Here is a 16,797-nt window from a genome sequence, read left to right on the forward strand (position 1 = left end):
TATATTGAGCTCCTTGCCCCTGCCCAGCCCCGTGCGTGGCAACTTTCAGGTGGCTTTTCAGTTCTTCCTTATGCCAGCTGTGAGATAGGTGTCATCACCAGTTCAAGTTCACGGAGAGAAAAGCAAGCTCCGAATCATTAGCCACTCGCTTGAGGTCATGCAGCCACCCAAAGGCAGAGGCAGAGTTTGAGCTCAGCTCCATCTGACCTCAGAGCCTGAGTCCCCTGTCATTCTACCTGGTTTCCTCATCTATAAAATGGGAAGAACCGTGCCAGCAGTCACCTTGCAAACCATTGGTGTGTGCTGGCCGGAGAGTTGGGGTAGGGGGATGGATGGGTGGATGGATGGATGGATGGATGGATGGATGGGTGGATGGATGGATGGATGGAAAGGTGGATAGAGAATGAGTGGGGGGGCAGATGAGTGGATGGGTGGAATGAAGAAAAGGTGGTTGTGCAGATGGTTGTGTAGACGGATGAATGGACGGATGGGTGGATGGATGGATGGACGGATGGGTGGGATAGGTGGAAGGGTAGCTGCATGGATGAGTAGGTAGATGTATTAGTAGACAGATGGAGGGGTGGGTGGTTGGACAGTTGAGTGGGTAGGAGGGTAGATAGGTCAGTGAGTAAATGGGTGGGTGGGTAGAAGGAAGGAAGGAAGGGTAGGTGAACACTGAAATACGCCCTGCGCGCCACAAGTGATATTTCTCCCTCCAAAAGGCCATTCCTCTCTGAGTGGCTCCAGTTTCTCTCCCATCCCTTGATCCCCATCACGCACATATACAGTCAGGTTCTCATCACTCCTGCAGGGGCCCCCACCTATGCCTCTCTCTCTCTCTCTCTCTCTCTCTGTCTCACACACACACCCCTAAACAGCACAAAGGCGCCTCCACAAATGCTCTGGGAGCAGAGACCCAGGAGGTGGTCCCTTGGGCTTCTCATATTAGCATATCAATGCAGAACCCAGAGCAGAGGGACTTGGATTTGGCAAAGCAAATCATTCATTCCATAGTGAGACCTCCCCCAAGCCAATCTAAAAAGAGGGAAATTATATTCTATTTCCCCGTGCTTTGCGTCCCAAAGGGTCTGCCCTGAGCTCCTCTCCCAGCCTGTTACTGCTCTTCCCCGGTGGGAGGAGAACTCCAGAGGCCGCCCAGGTGTCTGGATGTCCCCCACCTGGAAGGGCTCTCTGGAATTTTCTCTGGAGTCACAGACTTGAAACCAGCTGTGAGGCTCTGGATTCCACATTCACATCCCCGGGCCTCAGTTTCTGTCCTGGACTCTGGGGCTAAGGAGGTCTCCTTAGTGGGGGTTGTTCAGTCTGCAGATATTTGCCCAGCACCTACTGTGTGACCAGCTTACCGTTCCCAGAGGACGTGGATCAGGTATCCAGCAGAGGCTGCCGTGAGGGTTAAAGGAGATGGCGCGGGCAAAGGCCTCCACAGGGGGCCTGGTGCGCCCGTACTCAATGAGCAAGTCTTTACAATCAGGATGTAGATAACATAGACCTCACCCCAGCCTGAATCAGGACCTTCGTGGACCTACCTGGTTCCTGTGAATGCTTCTTGAAAACTCTGAGATCTGGTAGAAGAGGCTCCAGGGCTGTCCTGGGTCTTAGTTTCCACCTTCCCCCTCACTTGCTCTGTGACCTTGGGTGAATCACTCACCCTCTCTGAGCCACAATTACCTGACCTATAAATGCCTAGGTTGGTTTAGCCCAGTAGTTCTCCACATTTACAAATAGATTCTACTCTTTTTTTTTTATGGGGGAACTAAATATTTATATACTTTATCATGTATGAGCACTGCCAACCCAAGATAACACTCTCAACATCCCCATTTTACAGGTCACAAAACTGAGAAGGCTAAGGAGGTGACGGTCAATGGCTCATAGGCAGAGTCCACACTCATACCCTGTCTGCCTGACACCAGGACCTGTACCTCTCATGGATTCCCTTTGCTATATGTATGCTTGGAAATAGAAGTTTGCTGCATTCTCTGTCTCTGCACATCAATCTCAGTGTGAGGGGGGTGGGGAGGGGGAAGGCCAAGTCCCTCTACATGGGCATCTAGGACTACCCCAGATGAAAAGCATTTTAAGGTCAAAATATAGTGTGATTCCCTCCCAGGAGAGTTGTCTTTTTAGAGCCTGTGTTTGGAGAATGTGACTTATGACACAAGGGATTAGCTATTTACCAAGTGGTGGCAAGAACGCATGTTCTATGCGGCCCAGTTATACCTGCTTCCCTTGCTGGAACAATGGGCAGAGATATGGCAGGTCCAAGGAGGAAACTGGAAAGGAAACACGCAACTCCAACTCTCCTCTCCCCGCTCGCCCTCCTGGAAGCCTGGCCCAGCACCACCACCAGCTCCCAATCCATCAGCAGCCCTGCTTCAGTCCCCAGCTTGAAGGGGCTTGTGTCCTCCCAGAGGCAGGATCAGCCATCAGTGACAGCCCCTCCCAGCTACTCTGGGAGAGTCACCTTTAAGTCCCGTGGAAGAGAGGCAGGAGCAAAGAAAAATGGCCCCAGTCTTACGAGCAAGATTCTGGTGCCAACATTGCCCTTATTTTACTCACTGTTAGCCTTGAGCAAGTTGCTCTATCTTCTGCAGGCCCCGGTCTCCTCATTTACAGAATGGGTATAACAATAATGTCACTCAATAACCACCTTTCCCACAACCCTGGCACCAAATCACTTACTTTCTCAAAGCCTCAATTTATTCACCCATAAAATGGGTCACTAATAACGAGCCTCACAGAGTTACCTTGAGCCCTCAGTGCCGTGATAGATACCAGAGGTCAGCAAACGTTTTCTGTAAAGGGCCAGATATTAAATATTTTCGGCTTTGCAGGCCAGATGGTCTCTGTTGCAACTACTCAGTGCCGCCGTTGTGGCATCAAACCAGCCTGAGACAAAATGTGAGCGAATGGGTGTGGCTGTGTGCCAATAAAACTTTATTTCTGGACACTGAAATTTGAATTTCAGATAATTTTCATGTGTCACAGAATAGTATTCTTCTTTTGATGTTTTTTCAATGATTTAGAAATGTAAAAAATTATTTTTAGCCCACAGATCCTACCAAAACAGATGGGTGGTTTGCAGCCCCTGATACACCGCCAGTTGCACTGTACCTGGCACATGGACCCTCAGTAAATGTTCATTTTCTCTATTTCCACTTAAATGTAAGTTTTAGGAAGAACTTCTGAGGTCATTCACCCAGTATTACTTCCACTTTCGGAAGCTCATCCGTCAGACTTGGGAGAGAGAGAGAGCTGGCTTTCTGAATATAAATCTTCTAAGATGGGGTCCTTGATTTCTTCCATCTCTGGCCAGTCTATCCCAAAGTCATTTTACAATGAAATAAAAGTATGCCTTGAAATAAACACACTTCAACACTTATTTTACAGTCCCTATGTCCTTAAATGCTCACAACAGCCTATGAGGGAGCTGCTATTATTCACGCCCATTTTTCAGATGAGCAAAATGAGGCCAGAGCAGTGGAGTCATTCTGCCAAGGCTTGCAACCGCTGTGGATGGGCAGAGTCTGCGTTGGAACCCAGACTGTCTGGACAAAATGACAAGGCTTCATGGTACGGAGCAAGGTCTTTCCACCTTTGAGAGGATGGCGGTCACGGCACCACTGGCCATCAGCTCCCATCTCCCAACATCCCCCCCAGAGAGACCCCCACCTCACTGCTCCCTGCAGTTAGTTACACTCATTCCCATGATTCAGTGAAGCTGAGCTGTTTCCCAGCAAGAACATTATTCTTGCAGGGAAGCGAGGTTCTGATGTTGGGGGGATGGGGTGGGTGAGGGAAGGGGGTGGCAGGCAAGAAATCAGTCCATAAGCAATTAAAAGACATAAGATTTTTAAAAAATATATTGCTTCCTCCGCACGGCGGGCTGCAGATCCTGGTGGAGGGTCGCACAGATGCCCGGCGCTATTCGGTGGCGGGAATGTAGGAATGGATTCCGTAATTGAACCCTCATGTAGTGCGGGCTGCAGGGGGACCTCAGGAGCGATCCATCTCCCCTGGCAGGCTCATCCTGGGAGGCAGACGAGGGAGGCCTTGTTGAGCGCCTTCCAAGACGAATATCACCGCAGCACGAGGAACGGCTAGCAGGAACACCCTCGTTTGTTTCTCGGGGTTTTTTTTTTTTAATATATATAAGACTGAAACGGCAGTTTTTCCCCGGATTTTTCAAAAGCTACACTTATTTACTGCTCTTTGTGCGTGTTCAGAGAAATGTGACCCCAAGTCTTTGCCTTCTTCATGGCAGCAGATGGGAGAGGAAGATCAGAAAATGGAATTACCCCATTTTCTTTTAAAAAAAAGAGAAAAAAATCACATTCTGTGTTTTATGTTCACATAAGATTTAAAAAAATTCTGACTGCTCAGAAGTCCATAAAACTAAAAGGTCAAATTCCTTCTCCTTAGAAATATTAATTCATCTCTCTGAGACATATTTTTGAGCACCTACTATGTGCTGAGCTCTGAGGATATAGAATTGAACAGAACAGCAGAGTCCCTGCCCCAGTCCTTATCCTCGGAGCTAATTAATGTTAACTATTTATTGCATTATCTTCCTGGAAATCATATATATATATATATATATATATATACACACACACACACACACACACATACATACATACATATATATATATATTTTTAATGAGTTGGATCATACCAGACACTATGTTCTATACCTTGGAGTGACTTCTTTAATTTAACAAAATATTTGTGGCATTGTTTTTCATTTTAGCAAATAAAAGTTTGCCTAATTTTCTTTCTAAATGGCTGCGTGATACTACAAAGTGTTCCTGTAGCAACAGTTAATTAATCGCCCATTGATGGACATGTTGGTTGCTTCCAGTTTTAGGCTATTGCAACCAGTGCTGTGGTGAACATCCCTGAGCAAAATTTCTGTTTCATAAATGAGGAAGGAACTCAGAGAGGACCTATGGTCACTCACATTGCCCACCTCATATGTCTTGTTCTCCTCCTCACGGTAGGGCTGTGCTTCCTTGCCCACTTAGAGACAGGTGTGGCTTGGGACTGGCTTCAATGTCATATGTCATATATTTCCTGCATAGTAGCTTTGGGACTGAGATTCTCCCCTCTTTCTTCCTTCTGCCACTGCGGCCAGCCATGCTCCAGAAGGTGACTGCTCCACCCATCAAGGTTCTAAGCTACAGATAATGGAAATGTGTAGCAGATCCCCCAGCCAAGCTGCAATGGACATATAGTGTGAGCCAGAGAAAAACATCGTTTCATACCATTGAGATCGGGGGGATATTTGTTACTGCAACATAGCCCAGTTTATCCTGACAGATGCAAGCTACTAAAATGCTCCCATTTTATAGACAGAGAAATGAAAGCTACATTTACTGCCCCTAATCACTCGGGTTTAAATCTTTTGATGACTCCGCACCACCTCCAGATTAAAACTTAAACTCCTTAGCATATTATTAATAAGCTTTGGTTATTTTATAAACACATACCAACCATTTCAGTATTATTTCCACCAGATTTACCTTGTGCCCCAGGCACACCTAAGACTCACCATAACTGCAAATTCCACAACTTGGTTCATGCTGTTCCCTAGGCCTGGAGTGTCCCTCCCTGCCTTGGCCTCAGGATGAACTCCTACGCATCTTTCAATCCCCAGCCTAAAGAGGTGCCCGTCTGTCAAGCCTTGCCTGGTCCTCCTAGGCATCTGCTTCCCCAAAACCTTAAACAGCCTCCATGTGGGACTGTATTATACTCTTTCCTAACTGCTTATTTATGTGAATGTTTTGCCCACCCCCAGATTGTGATCCCCTTGCGAGCATGTAATCTATCTTATTCATCTCTCCCTAGAGCCCAGCACAGAGCCTGGCATATGGTGGGTGCTAGGTAAATGTTTTACCAATGAATTAGTAAATGAATGGATGGATGGATGAATGAATGAATCCACAATCTTGACCTTCCGGCCTTGTCCACTACCACACTGGTCTCTCCTTCCATAGTCCTTCTAGTAGTATCTCATCACTAAAGAGCTAGTACCTGATTCCAGGTCTCCCTGCTAACTCTCAGATAGAAATGGATAGGACATTGACGGTAGACAGGTTTCAGGACACCAATGCGATTCCTCTAAAGGCACCATTAAGGTCTGCACAGTAAGACAATAAGGCAGTTTGGCAGGTCCTCAAGAAGTTAAACATGGAATCACCATATGACCCAGCGATTCCACTCCTAGATATATAACCAAAAGAACTGAAAACAGGTGTTCAAACAATTCTTGTCCACACATGTTCATAGCAGCATTATTCACAATCACCAAAACATGGAAATAACTCAAAGGTCCATCAACGGATAAATAGATAAACACAATGTGGTCCATCTATACAATGGACTACCCTGCAGCCATAAAGAAAGAACGAGGTACTGACACATGCAACAATGTGGATGAATCTTGAAAGCAGTATGCTGAGTGAAAGAAACCAGACACAAAAGGACACCGATTGTACCGTTCCGTTGATATGAAATGTGCTAAATAAGAAAATCCAAAGAAGCAGAATGTAGATTAGTGGATGCTGGGGCAGAGATGAGCTTGTGCGATCTTAGTTCCCCGACCAGGGATTGAACCCGGGCTACGGCAGTGGAAGTGCCGAGTCCCAACCACTGGACCACCAGGGAACTCCTGGAGAGTGAACTGTTGATGGCTAATTTTGGAACGATGCGAATGTTCTGGAACTAGATAGATGTGATGGTTGCAAGACCTTGTGAATGTACTAAAAGCCACTGAAGTGTTCACTTTAAAACAGTTAGTTCCGTGCCATGTGAATTTCACCTCAATTAAAAACATTTTTTAAATAAAATAAGCTAGGAAGGCAGCTGGCACATTTCTTCCTGGCCTCCTCCTGGAAGCAGCGCAGTGGGTTGAAAGCTGGGGCAGGGCAGGCATCCTGAGCAAACATGCCCAGGCACTAAGCAGCCTGTGTCCCTTGAGGGTAATCCCTGCAAGGGGGCAGAAATGAAACGCAGGGTGTCAGTGGGGTGCACATTCTGGAGGAGGCAGACACAGGGCCACAGAGACAGGGAGAAAGAGGGAGAGATGGGGAAAGAGGGAGAGAGAAACAAAGCGGTAAGAGAGAAACTCAGGGAGGGACAAACAGGGGAGAGGGCAGAGGCGGGGAGGAGGGAGGGCTCTTGGATGAATTAAGCAAGCCAGGAGGACCACAGAGTCCTGATTGCTCCCTGCCGGGCAACACGTGAATAAGGAGCTGAGAAAAAAGAAGCAGAAAATCAGGTTTTTTTCCTCCCAGTGACAAATCCATCCCACAAGCCAGATGGAGGCTCAGACACAGGCCTTTGTGTGGGCCTGGGGAAGGGAGGCCACCTCGCTGGTCCCCACCGTGGGGGGTGGACGCATTCCAAGGGGCTCTCAGGGATGATGGGAGGGCGGACATCCTATGTGGTGTGGGCCTGGGGAGTCTTTCCTTCTCTGAGCCTCGCCTGCTTCATCTGTAATTAGAGCACATTGTGTTTTCCAAAAATGACTGCAGCAACATTTTCAGAACTTGCCAAATGAGAAATACAGACTAATTCCCCTCCCTCCGAATAGTGGGCAGGTCTTTGCAACTGCATGGACTTGAGAGAATGCAGCAGATGCTGCACGACTTCTGAGACGAGGTCGTGAAAGGTAATGTGGACATTTGCCCTTGGAACCTGGCCGCCATGTTGTGAGGAAGCCCAGCCCACATAGGGAGGACATAGTCATGTGCGATGTTTCACACAAGAACCCCTGCTAAAGTCTCAGCCTACAACCCCAGATCCAACAGCAACCACAGGTATACGAGGGGACAAGCCTTTGGAGGTCCCCACGCTCAGACTTTGAGCCATCCCAGCTGGTACCCCATGAAGCAGAGACCAGATATCCATGCTGAACCCTGCCCAACTCAAGATCCATGAATGAAATAAATATCACTGTTTTAAGCCACTAAGTTTGGGATGGTCTGTTATATAGCAGCAGACACCTAGAAGGAACAGCAGCATACCTGATGCTTTGCTATCACTCCTGAGATGTTTGCTGTGGACGGATGGGCAGTTCTCAAAGGGCCGCCACCTCCCCTATAAGGTCATGCGAGTGGGCCCTAATCCAATATTTTCTAGTGTCCTTATAAGAAGAGGAGATTAGGACACAGACATTCTCAGAGGAAAGACCCTGTGAATATAGTGGGAGAAGGCAACCATCTACAAGTCAAGCAGCGAGGCCTCAGAAGACACCAACCCTGCTGACACCAGGACTTCCAGCCTCCTAAACTGTTAAAAAATAAAGTTCTGTTGTTTAAGTCATCCAGTCTGTGGTGCTTTGTTATGGCAGCCCTAGAAAACTAATATAATCAGTGAACCCACTTTACAGATGGGAAAACAAAGCTCTAAGAGTTAGTGCCTCACCAGGCTGCCCAACTAGTAAGTGACAGAGTGGGCTTGGATCCTTCTTGCCTCTCTGGGGGGTGGGGGTGACCCCATTTGCTAGGCCTGAATGTAGCTAGATAGAGTAAACCAGCACTGATTACTCAAAAACTCCAAGCTGCACCCAGGGCAGACATTGCCAGTCCATTGCAGCACACTCTCCCCCAGCCCCAATGTGACCTGAATCTCTTTCTCCAGCCAGGCAGTCCCATGGGGGCCAGAAATGGCCAGAGGAAGACAGACGGTCCTGGGCACAGCTCAGAGGGGCCTGCCTAAGGCTGCCCTATTTGGATAGCCCTTTGGGGGAGCTGGTCTGGCTCTGTGCGGGTTATTATAGTGCAAATATTACCCCAGGAGGCCCTTATGGTTAATTCATCAGCATGATGGTCACATGGCATCTGTGAGATAAGCCAGGACTCTACACAGAGTCTTATCCAGGGGGCAGAGCTGGGCCTACCAAGGGGAAAATTATTGATAAATATTTTCCTCAAGAGGAACCCTTCTCCCTGTGCATACCCCAGCCATTGGGTCAGGAAAGTTTAGCAAGACCCCAGCCTTGGAGTCTGAAGGACCCCCAGTCTGCCCCATTGAAATCACCCAGAGGATTAAAATAATTACCTGAGCCAGCCCCACCTTCAAAGAGTCTCATGGGATTGCCCTGGGGAGGGTCCAGGCATAAGTTTTTCTTTAAAGCTCCCTGGAGATTTTCTCAGACTCTGAGACCCACGATATGAACCTCATTGGGAATCTGGAGGTGCAGAGGTGACCCTGGGTTTGAGGATTCCTTTAGGTCTGCTGTCAGTTTCTCAATGGGGCAAACTTGTCACTGCCGCAGGACCTTTGCACAGGCTGTTCCTGCAGCAGCCTCTACACTCCACCCTTTGCAGTTTCCTAATCCTCCCTTGGACCTCAGCTTAAACACCACCTTCTCCAAGCTGTCTCTCCCTGATTCTCCTGCTTTCTTTCCTCTTCTCTCTCACCATTCCCTGTTCTTTTCCTTTAGATCTCTTATGTTTCCCAATGTTGTATTCCTTGCTGTTTTCTTTGCTTACTGTGTGTCTCTCCACTAAACTGTGAACCTACGGGGGCTACAACTGAATCTGTGTTCTTCACCACTGCGCCCAGTGCTAAGCACGTCGTAGGTTCTCAACAAAAACATAGTGAACGCATTTAATGACAAAAAGTCAATTCTCCTTCCCGAGCCTCACTTTGCTGGGAGAATTAAACGACTTAATTTCTGTAAAGTTCTTAGAAAGTTCTACCTCATGTTAATTAAATGAGCTGGTGCAGATCAGATGCTTAGCATAAGGCCAGACCTAGAATAAGCTCTCATTACTGATGATGACTTACTATTATTATCATAGTCGTTGTTGTTGTTTGCCCTGTCCATAGCACAGAGTAGGGGCCTAATAAAAATGTGAACTATCAAGGTAATGTAGCCTTGGACCGGCCACGAGGATGGAAGACATGGCTGCCGGAGGGGCTTCTGTTCTGGTCTGATGTGGGGAAGAAAGCATGGCTCAGAGAGGGGAATGCACTGACCCAAGGTCACCCAGCAATCTGAGGCAGCTCCAGGACCACAAGCCCGTGGTCCCTTAGGCAGATTTCTTCCCCTCTGTGTAATGGGCCTGTTGACTCTGTCAAGGTCACAGAGGTCAGGCCCACTCCTGCCCCCAGCCCCAGACCCCAAAGCCTGCACCATGTTGACCTGGGTGACCACTTGGTGGCACTGTGGAGTCGTCGCCGACTGGCAGCCAACCCAGGAACCCCAGTTCAGTATAGTGTGACCAAAAGACTTCAGAGGTTGCAAAACCAGTCTGAAAGGGTGTTCTGTGCTGCACTCATTCCAGATGAGGAAACTGAAACCCAGAGAGGGCAGGCGCTTTGCCAAAATCACAGAGTTAGTCCAAGAAGGAAGAAAAAGAAAATAGGCCTTTTATTGAACACCTACTATGTACCAAGTTTGCAACTATCTCATCCAGTTCTCACAACTGCCCAATGATGTGAGAACTACTCTCCCCATTTTTCAGATGAGGAGGCTGAGGCACAGAGAGCTTAAGTGGAACCACAGGAGCGAGGATGATAACAATAACTGTTGTAGAGAGTATTTACTGAGTGTCGCTACACATCGCAAATGATGCCAATGCAGCTGGCCAGTCCCACAACAAGGCTGAGGCTTGGACACCAGGATCAACCCATTTTAAAGAGATGGAAACTGAGGATCAGGAAGAGGAAGCCATTTACAGAGGTTGCACAGCTGAGAAGTGTCTGTTGCCAGAACTTGCTCTTGTCCAGAGAGGATCTGGCTGATTCCTGCCCTCTCTCCCCAGTACCCCAGTCTCAGGCAACTCCCAGCCAGTATGACCTGACTTAAGCCAGACCTAGGCTTCCAGGGATCTGGAAAGACCCAGCCTCTTCCCAAAACCCAGAGCTGTCCAGACTGGCCTCCACAGCTGGCTGGACTGGGTTGCAGTCAGGGGTCTGGTGCCCACTGGAACTTGGAGGTGTGTGGAGGGGTCCCTGCACCTCTCCACATGGGTCCTGGACCAGACATGAGCTCAGGGATGCTGCTGCCTTTTCCTGAATGCTCTCCAGGATGTCCTGAAGGAAGAGGATGCTGGGGTGAGAACTACAGAGAAAAAGCCACGGAAAGATCATGAAGTAGAAAGAGCAGAGACAGCATAGAGGCAGCAACAGAAAGAGAACAAGGGAGCCAGAAAGACAGAGAGAAACAAATTCAAACAAAACAGAGAGGGACCAGCAGAGCCAGAAAGACAGCAGGCAGGGAAAGATGCATATCAAGACAGACAGACAGACAGAAGCAGAGAGAGATGGAGAGACAGAGACAAGGGGAGACAGGAAATCTCAGAGACAGATAAGGAAAAACGGACAGGGAGTCACAGAGACAGAGAGAGTCGTGCTGGAGTTGGAGACCCAGAGAGAGACAAGTACCAAGAGAAGGACCTCAGAGCGAATTCTCAGGGGAGAGGCACCAGGAGGTTGGGCAGAGAGAAGCCACCGAAAAGGAAGGGCTGGAGGAAGCTGAGAAGAGAAAAAAAAAAGATCAGAGAGAAGCAAAGAGGAAGCTGAGATTGCTGAGAGAGCAGACGGGGGAGAAACCAGACGGGGAAGATGGGAGGGAGGAAGACAAGACGCCAGACCGTCAGAGGGTGGAGGCCAGGCCAGGGTAAGTGCGGCCCTGAGGTCAGGGGTCCTCCCAGCCTGGAGACCCTACCTGGGCCCTGGACACTGGGCAGCCAGGGCCCTCCGTCCACCACCTGCCCCTGGACCCTGGAACCTCCCTGGCAGCAGGGACCTGGCCGGGACCCTGGAGGGCACAGGCCAGGAGGTTGGACTCCCTGGCATCTTCCATTGCCGCCCACTCAGCAGGCCCCAAGCTCGTCTTTTGCATAAAACAATATTCCTGTGGGGGATGCTAATGCGCCCTGCTATTTTTGCCTCTCCTGGATCGTGGTTTGCATACATTTGCATACCCTGGGAGAATTAAGCTGGGATCATGTAAATGAGCCCACCAGCTTGGGGGTAAGGGAGGCTCCTGGCTCCCTGCCTCCTAACAGGCTATGCAGGTCCCAGCCTCCCCCTGGGGCTGCCCTGGGCAAGATTGGTTGACATGAAGTCTCAGCTGTATGCATTCCCATCCTGAGGCCACTGTCCACCCAACTCTGGGGTCACCAGAGGGAGCTTTCAAAAACCCAGATCTGAGCCTGTCACATCTTTCTTTAAAGATTTCATGGCTTCTGAGGTCTTAGAATGAAGGCCCAAACCCCACAGGAGCCACAGGGACGAGCCCCTGTCAGCTCCCTGTAACCCACAGTACCCCTCCCTCCAGACACATGGAACTTGCTCCTCTCGGGGTTCAGCCTCACCAGACTTATGCCCACCACAGGCCCTTTGCACATGCTGTCCCTGCTGGCTACAATGTTTTTCCCTCCCCCTCCTCACTTACTTAACATCTACTTCATCCTTCAGACTCCAGGCAGAGTACCACTTCCGCAGGGAAGCCTTCCTATCATCTCCAACCTCCTGAGCCTTATTTCCCCTTTTGCAAATTGGGAACGGTAGAAAATTTCTTCAAAGGGCTGGGTGCACCAGATGTTCCGACCATGCCCGGTACATAGTAAGCCCTCAATAAATGAACAAGCATCTGGTTATCGTTATTATTATTGTTGTTGTTAGTGCTCTCTCATTTGGGTCTCAGGACTCCTGGTCCAGTGCTCTTTGAGCTGCCCCCCAACCCCACACCGCCCCAGAAGCTGGACACACCCATGCTGCCTCCTCCTCCTGTGGTTGGTGTCCTGCAGCCCTGCTGACAGTGAGGCTGAGAACATGTTTGAGTCTCAGAGCAGCTGAGCAACACTTGCCCTGGAAATGAAGTGTTTTCCTCCCAGAAAGTTCTACCCCTGACGTCAAGGGTCTCTCCTGTTCGGCAAACCAACACTTGTTTATTAGGAGACTTTCAGCTGCCGGGGCAGGGATCAGCCTGGCTAGATTTGCATGGGGGCCGGTGTGCCCCGCACGTGAGGGCATCCGTGGCTGGCAGATGAGCAGGGCCGGTGTGGACAAAGGCCCTACAGGAGGGTGCGGTGGGCAGGAAGGCGTCATCAGGCAATGCTGCTCCCGCCTGCTGTGTCCCGGCTTTCCCAACAGACATCGAGATGCTGTGGAAGAAAGAGAAAATTATCTTCCTTGCCTTAACTGTCTCTTTGGGGAGGAAACCCCCACTGGTCCAGCCCACACAAGAGTATCTGCTTGTCAGGAGAGACCCCCAGGGCTTCCTCTTCCTGAAGGGGACCAATCCTTGCTGAAGGGTAAGGTTTCCACTTGGGAGTCATGGTTCCACATAGCTGGAGCCCCATCTATTCAGCTGAGGGAAGCAGATGGTCTACTATGTAACTACAGAAGGGGTTCCAGCCTCACTCCATCCTCCAAGCCCCTCCAAATGGATATGAATGTTAGATCTGGACTGGAGACACCAATCCCGCTTCCGCACTTGCAAGCTGAATGCTGCTCAGAACCACCTCAGAGACTCAGTTTTCCCGTCTGAGAAATGGGGACAGCACCCAGATTTACTTCATTCATGGGGCTGTGGAGAGGGTTAAAACAGCGCAAGCAGCTCTGCACAGAATAAGTGCTCAATAAATGCATCTTCTTTATCCTGACAATTTTCATTAAGTCTTAGGTTCCTACCGAGTTTATCACCATCTCCCCATGTGACTTTGGGCAAGTCCTTACTCTGCTGTGGGTCTCAGTTTCCCCATTTGAAAAGCAAGAGGGTTGGTCCAAATGACTCATGCTATTTTACCATTTCCGGTCCCAAGTTCTGTCTCTTGAATTCTGTTTCTCTGCAGCCATTATTGGATTCACCCAGTTCCCAGAAGCATCAGCCTAAAGGGTCGAAAGGTTAACTTGAAAATATAATTCCCGAAGGAGATAGAGCCTCCATAAACTCACCCCCCCAACTCTGCCCACGACCCCACCCCCCAAAAAGGGGGCTCTTGACAGTAATAGTGGCCACACTGACACAGCACCTACTATGTGCCAGGTACTCTTCTACATACAACCATGAGATACGACCAGTGCCTCCATTTTACAGATGAAGAAACCAGAAAATGGAGGCACAGAGAGGTTAAGCAACTTTCCCAGGATCACTCAGCTCTAAAGTGGTCCAGCTGGGATTTGAACCCAGACCACTGGGCTCTCAACCCCAACGCCCCCTCAACAAACAATGGAATATCGCGTATGCTATAGATCAATGGCAGGTGACGTTTGGGTGAGCAGAGCCTCTGGGGTCGTAGACACTGCCCTGTTCTCAGCAGATGCCCCAGACTGGCCTCACGGGGTCATGATAGGAGGCCAGCTCAGCCCGGGGGAGGCCAGACCACCCCCCTTCCAGACTGTTGGTTTAAAGAAGATTCAATTATCTCAGCCGTGGTGCACACCCTTGCTCTGATGAGCTGAAAAGGGAAAATGAGGAACCTGCATCACATGCTGTCGGAGATAGAGGTAACATCACTTTTAAGGAAACAAGCCTGTGGCCAATTGTTCAAGATTGATTCAGTTGGTGGCCAGCACGGGCAACTGGGAATGGGACAGCAATCTGCCCTGATCACATCACCTGCATTTGTCAGGGGCCATGGGCTGGGTTGGGTGGCCAGGGTGTGTGGCTGCCAACCCCCAACCGACAGCCTCCCTGCACCAGGGGTTCCGGAGAGCTGCTCAAATGGGCATTTCGGGGTGGATGTGTGCGAGGGCCTGCTTGCTCTCTCAAGGCAGGACAACGGCAGATTTCAGGCCTTGCCAGACTGTGGGCATGAGCTGGGTGGCCTCGGAGAGGGGAAGATATGTAAGGGCCATCAACTCACAGCAGTTCAGCCATTGTCTATTGAGCATCTCCCACGGACCATGAGGATACAGCCTGAAAGTGTGTTCCAAGCAGAAAGGGCACTGTGTGCAAAGGCCCTGAGGTAGGGGCAGGCTTGGCACACTTGAGGCCATGCAGGAAGGTAAACCTGGCTGGAGTGAGGACGCTTGGGAGGAGATGGCACCAGATGAGGTCTTTTGAAAGCTGTGAGTGAGCCACTGACATTTCTCAAGCATTTCCTCTGTGCCAGGCATCAGGCTCCGTCTGCCCCACAAAGGAGGCTCTGAGATGAATCCCAGATCATAGATGAGGAGTCTGAATGTCAGAGAGGTGACGTCATTGCCAGGTCCCATAGGTAATACATGGCGGAGCTGGATTCCTTTTCTAACATGACTTGTCCCATGAGCCCAAACCCACTTGCCCCAAACCATAGCTTCCCAGCAGGACAGAGCCTGGAGGTGACTTTGAAAGGTTAGTAACAGGAAAACTGAACCTGGCACGGGGGAGGCAAGGTTCCCACGGCCATGCTGAGAATCTGCCATCCTTGCATAAAGCAGAGACCACCACAGGGAACTGTTATGCCGGAGCCAACGTACTCGTTTTCTATAAGCTAACGGACATTATTTTTTGTTTGAAATTCACCACCGTAGAGCATTTCAGAACAGTTTTGGGTACACATACCCTCTGGGACGTCTTTTAAAAATCCATAGTTCCAAGTCTCTTGAGTTTGTAATATGCTGCCTACTGCACCCACTTTGGAGAGTCGCCATGTGTATTCATTGTATAAAGGCTCTGATAAGTCCTGCTGCAAAGGAACCTGTTTCTATTTCTTTAGCCCAGCATTCCCCAAATTCATTTGAGCAGGTAATCTTTACAAACATGACCAGAATTGGGATTTCCCAGGAGTGGTAATGGGAAATGCTGGTCCTGGTAATTAAGAGAAGCTAAAATAATCCTTCTGACCTTGGAGGAAAAACATCTGAATGTTTTGGAGGGTGGGTGAGATGATGAAGTGAGGGAGAAATATTTAAAGAACCAGGGGAGCTATTTCATGCAGAGAAATGAAGGTGCAGAAAAAGGCATGGTGGCCACCTTCAAATCCCTGGGAGGTTCCCAAGTGTTCTGTGGGGACACTAGTATTTCCTCTCTAGTTCCAGAGAACAGAGCTAGGATCAGTAAGTGATGTTAATGTAGGAAAGGAGTTACACCTTTCACTGGAGACTGGCTGTCTCGGTAGGAAGTGAGTTCCCCATCACCAGAAGTGTGCAAGTAGAAACTAGAAGACGATTGTATTAGGGCTGCTAAAGAACAGATTCCATCCACAGTTCTGGAGTTTCCAAGGCAAAGATACGTTGACCCAGGCCCCAGCCATGCTATATTCCCCTCTTCTCTCAAGGCTGGGCAGAAGGAAACCAGGCACGTCACATCCATCTGACATTAGGAAAATTCTTATAAATAAAATAGTTCCTATAAAAGCTGTATGAGCTCCCTCCAGTCCATCTCATCTCGACAGTAATAAAACCAAGCCCGTAACTCCAGCATTGCCTTGCCATCCACAAGAGGAAACGCTTATTTTAAGAAGTATAAAAAGAAAAGTAATTTACAGTCTATTAACATTTTAAAAAGTGTGTTAGCAAGAAGGGGGAATACATTACGGGCTCAGTGAGGGATCCAGAGAGAAGCGGAAAGTGGAATCGTATAAATTTTCCTTGGTCTCCATTTTAACCTGCAGAACTGCAAACTCATCCTGAATCCTTTCCCCTTTCCTGGAGAGGAAGGTCTGGTGGAGAAAGAGTGGCCAGGAAGCAGGCAGTGAGGTGGGTCCATGAGGCAGTGGGAAAGGCATGATGGGGCATGGATTAGGAAATCGGGTTTCAGTTCCCATCCCAGCTGGGGTTCCCAGGGGCTCTGCCAGCTGCCCACCTTCTAGGAGCCTCAGGCAGATTGTC

At 49.2% G+C, this 16,797-nt stretch overlaps 1 long non-coding RNA gene across 1 annotated transcript; it reads right to left on the reverse strand.

The window, feature by feature from the left end:
- Window positions 1-13,009: 13,009 nt before the first annotated feature.
- On the reverse strand, window positions 13,010-16,593 carry LOC132436517 (uncharacterized). The gene is made up of 3 exons (XR_009521806.1): window positions 16,504-16,593; window positions 13,790-13,872; window positions 13,010-13,145 (listed from the first exon to the last, which is right to left on the reverse strand). It is a non-coding gene; the product is annotated as an uncharacterized lncRNA (long non-coding RNA).
- Between the last annotated feature and the right edge of the window lie 204 nt (window positions 16,594-16,797).

This window comes from Delphinus delphis, chromosome 13 (assembly GCF_949987515.2).
Source record: "Delphinus delphis chromosome 13, mDelDel1.2, whole genome shotgun sequence".
NCBI lineage: Eukaryota > Metazoa > Chordata > Mammalia > Artiodactyla > Delphinidae > Delphinus > Delphinus delphis.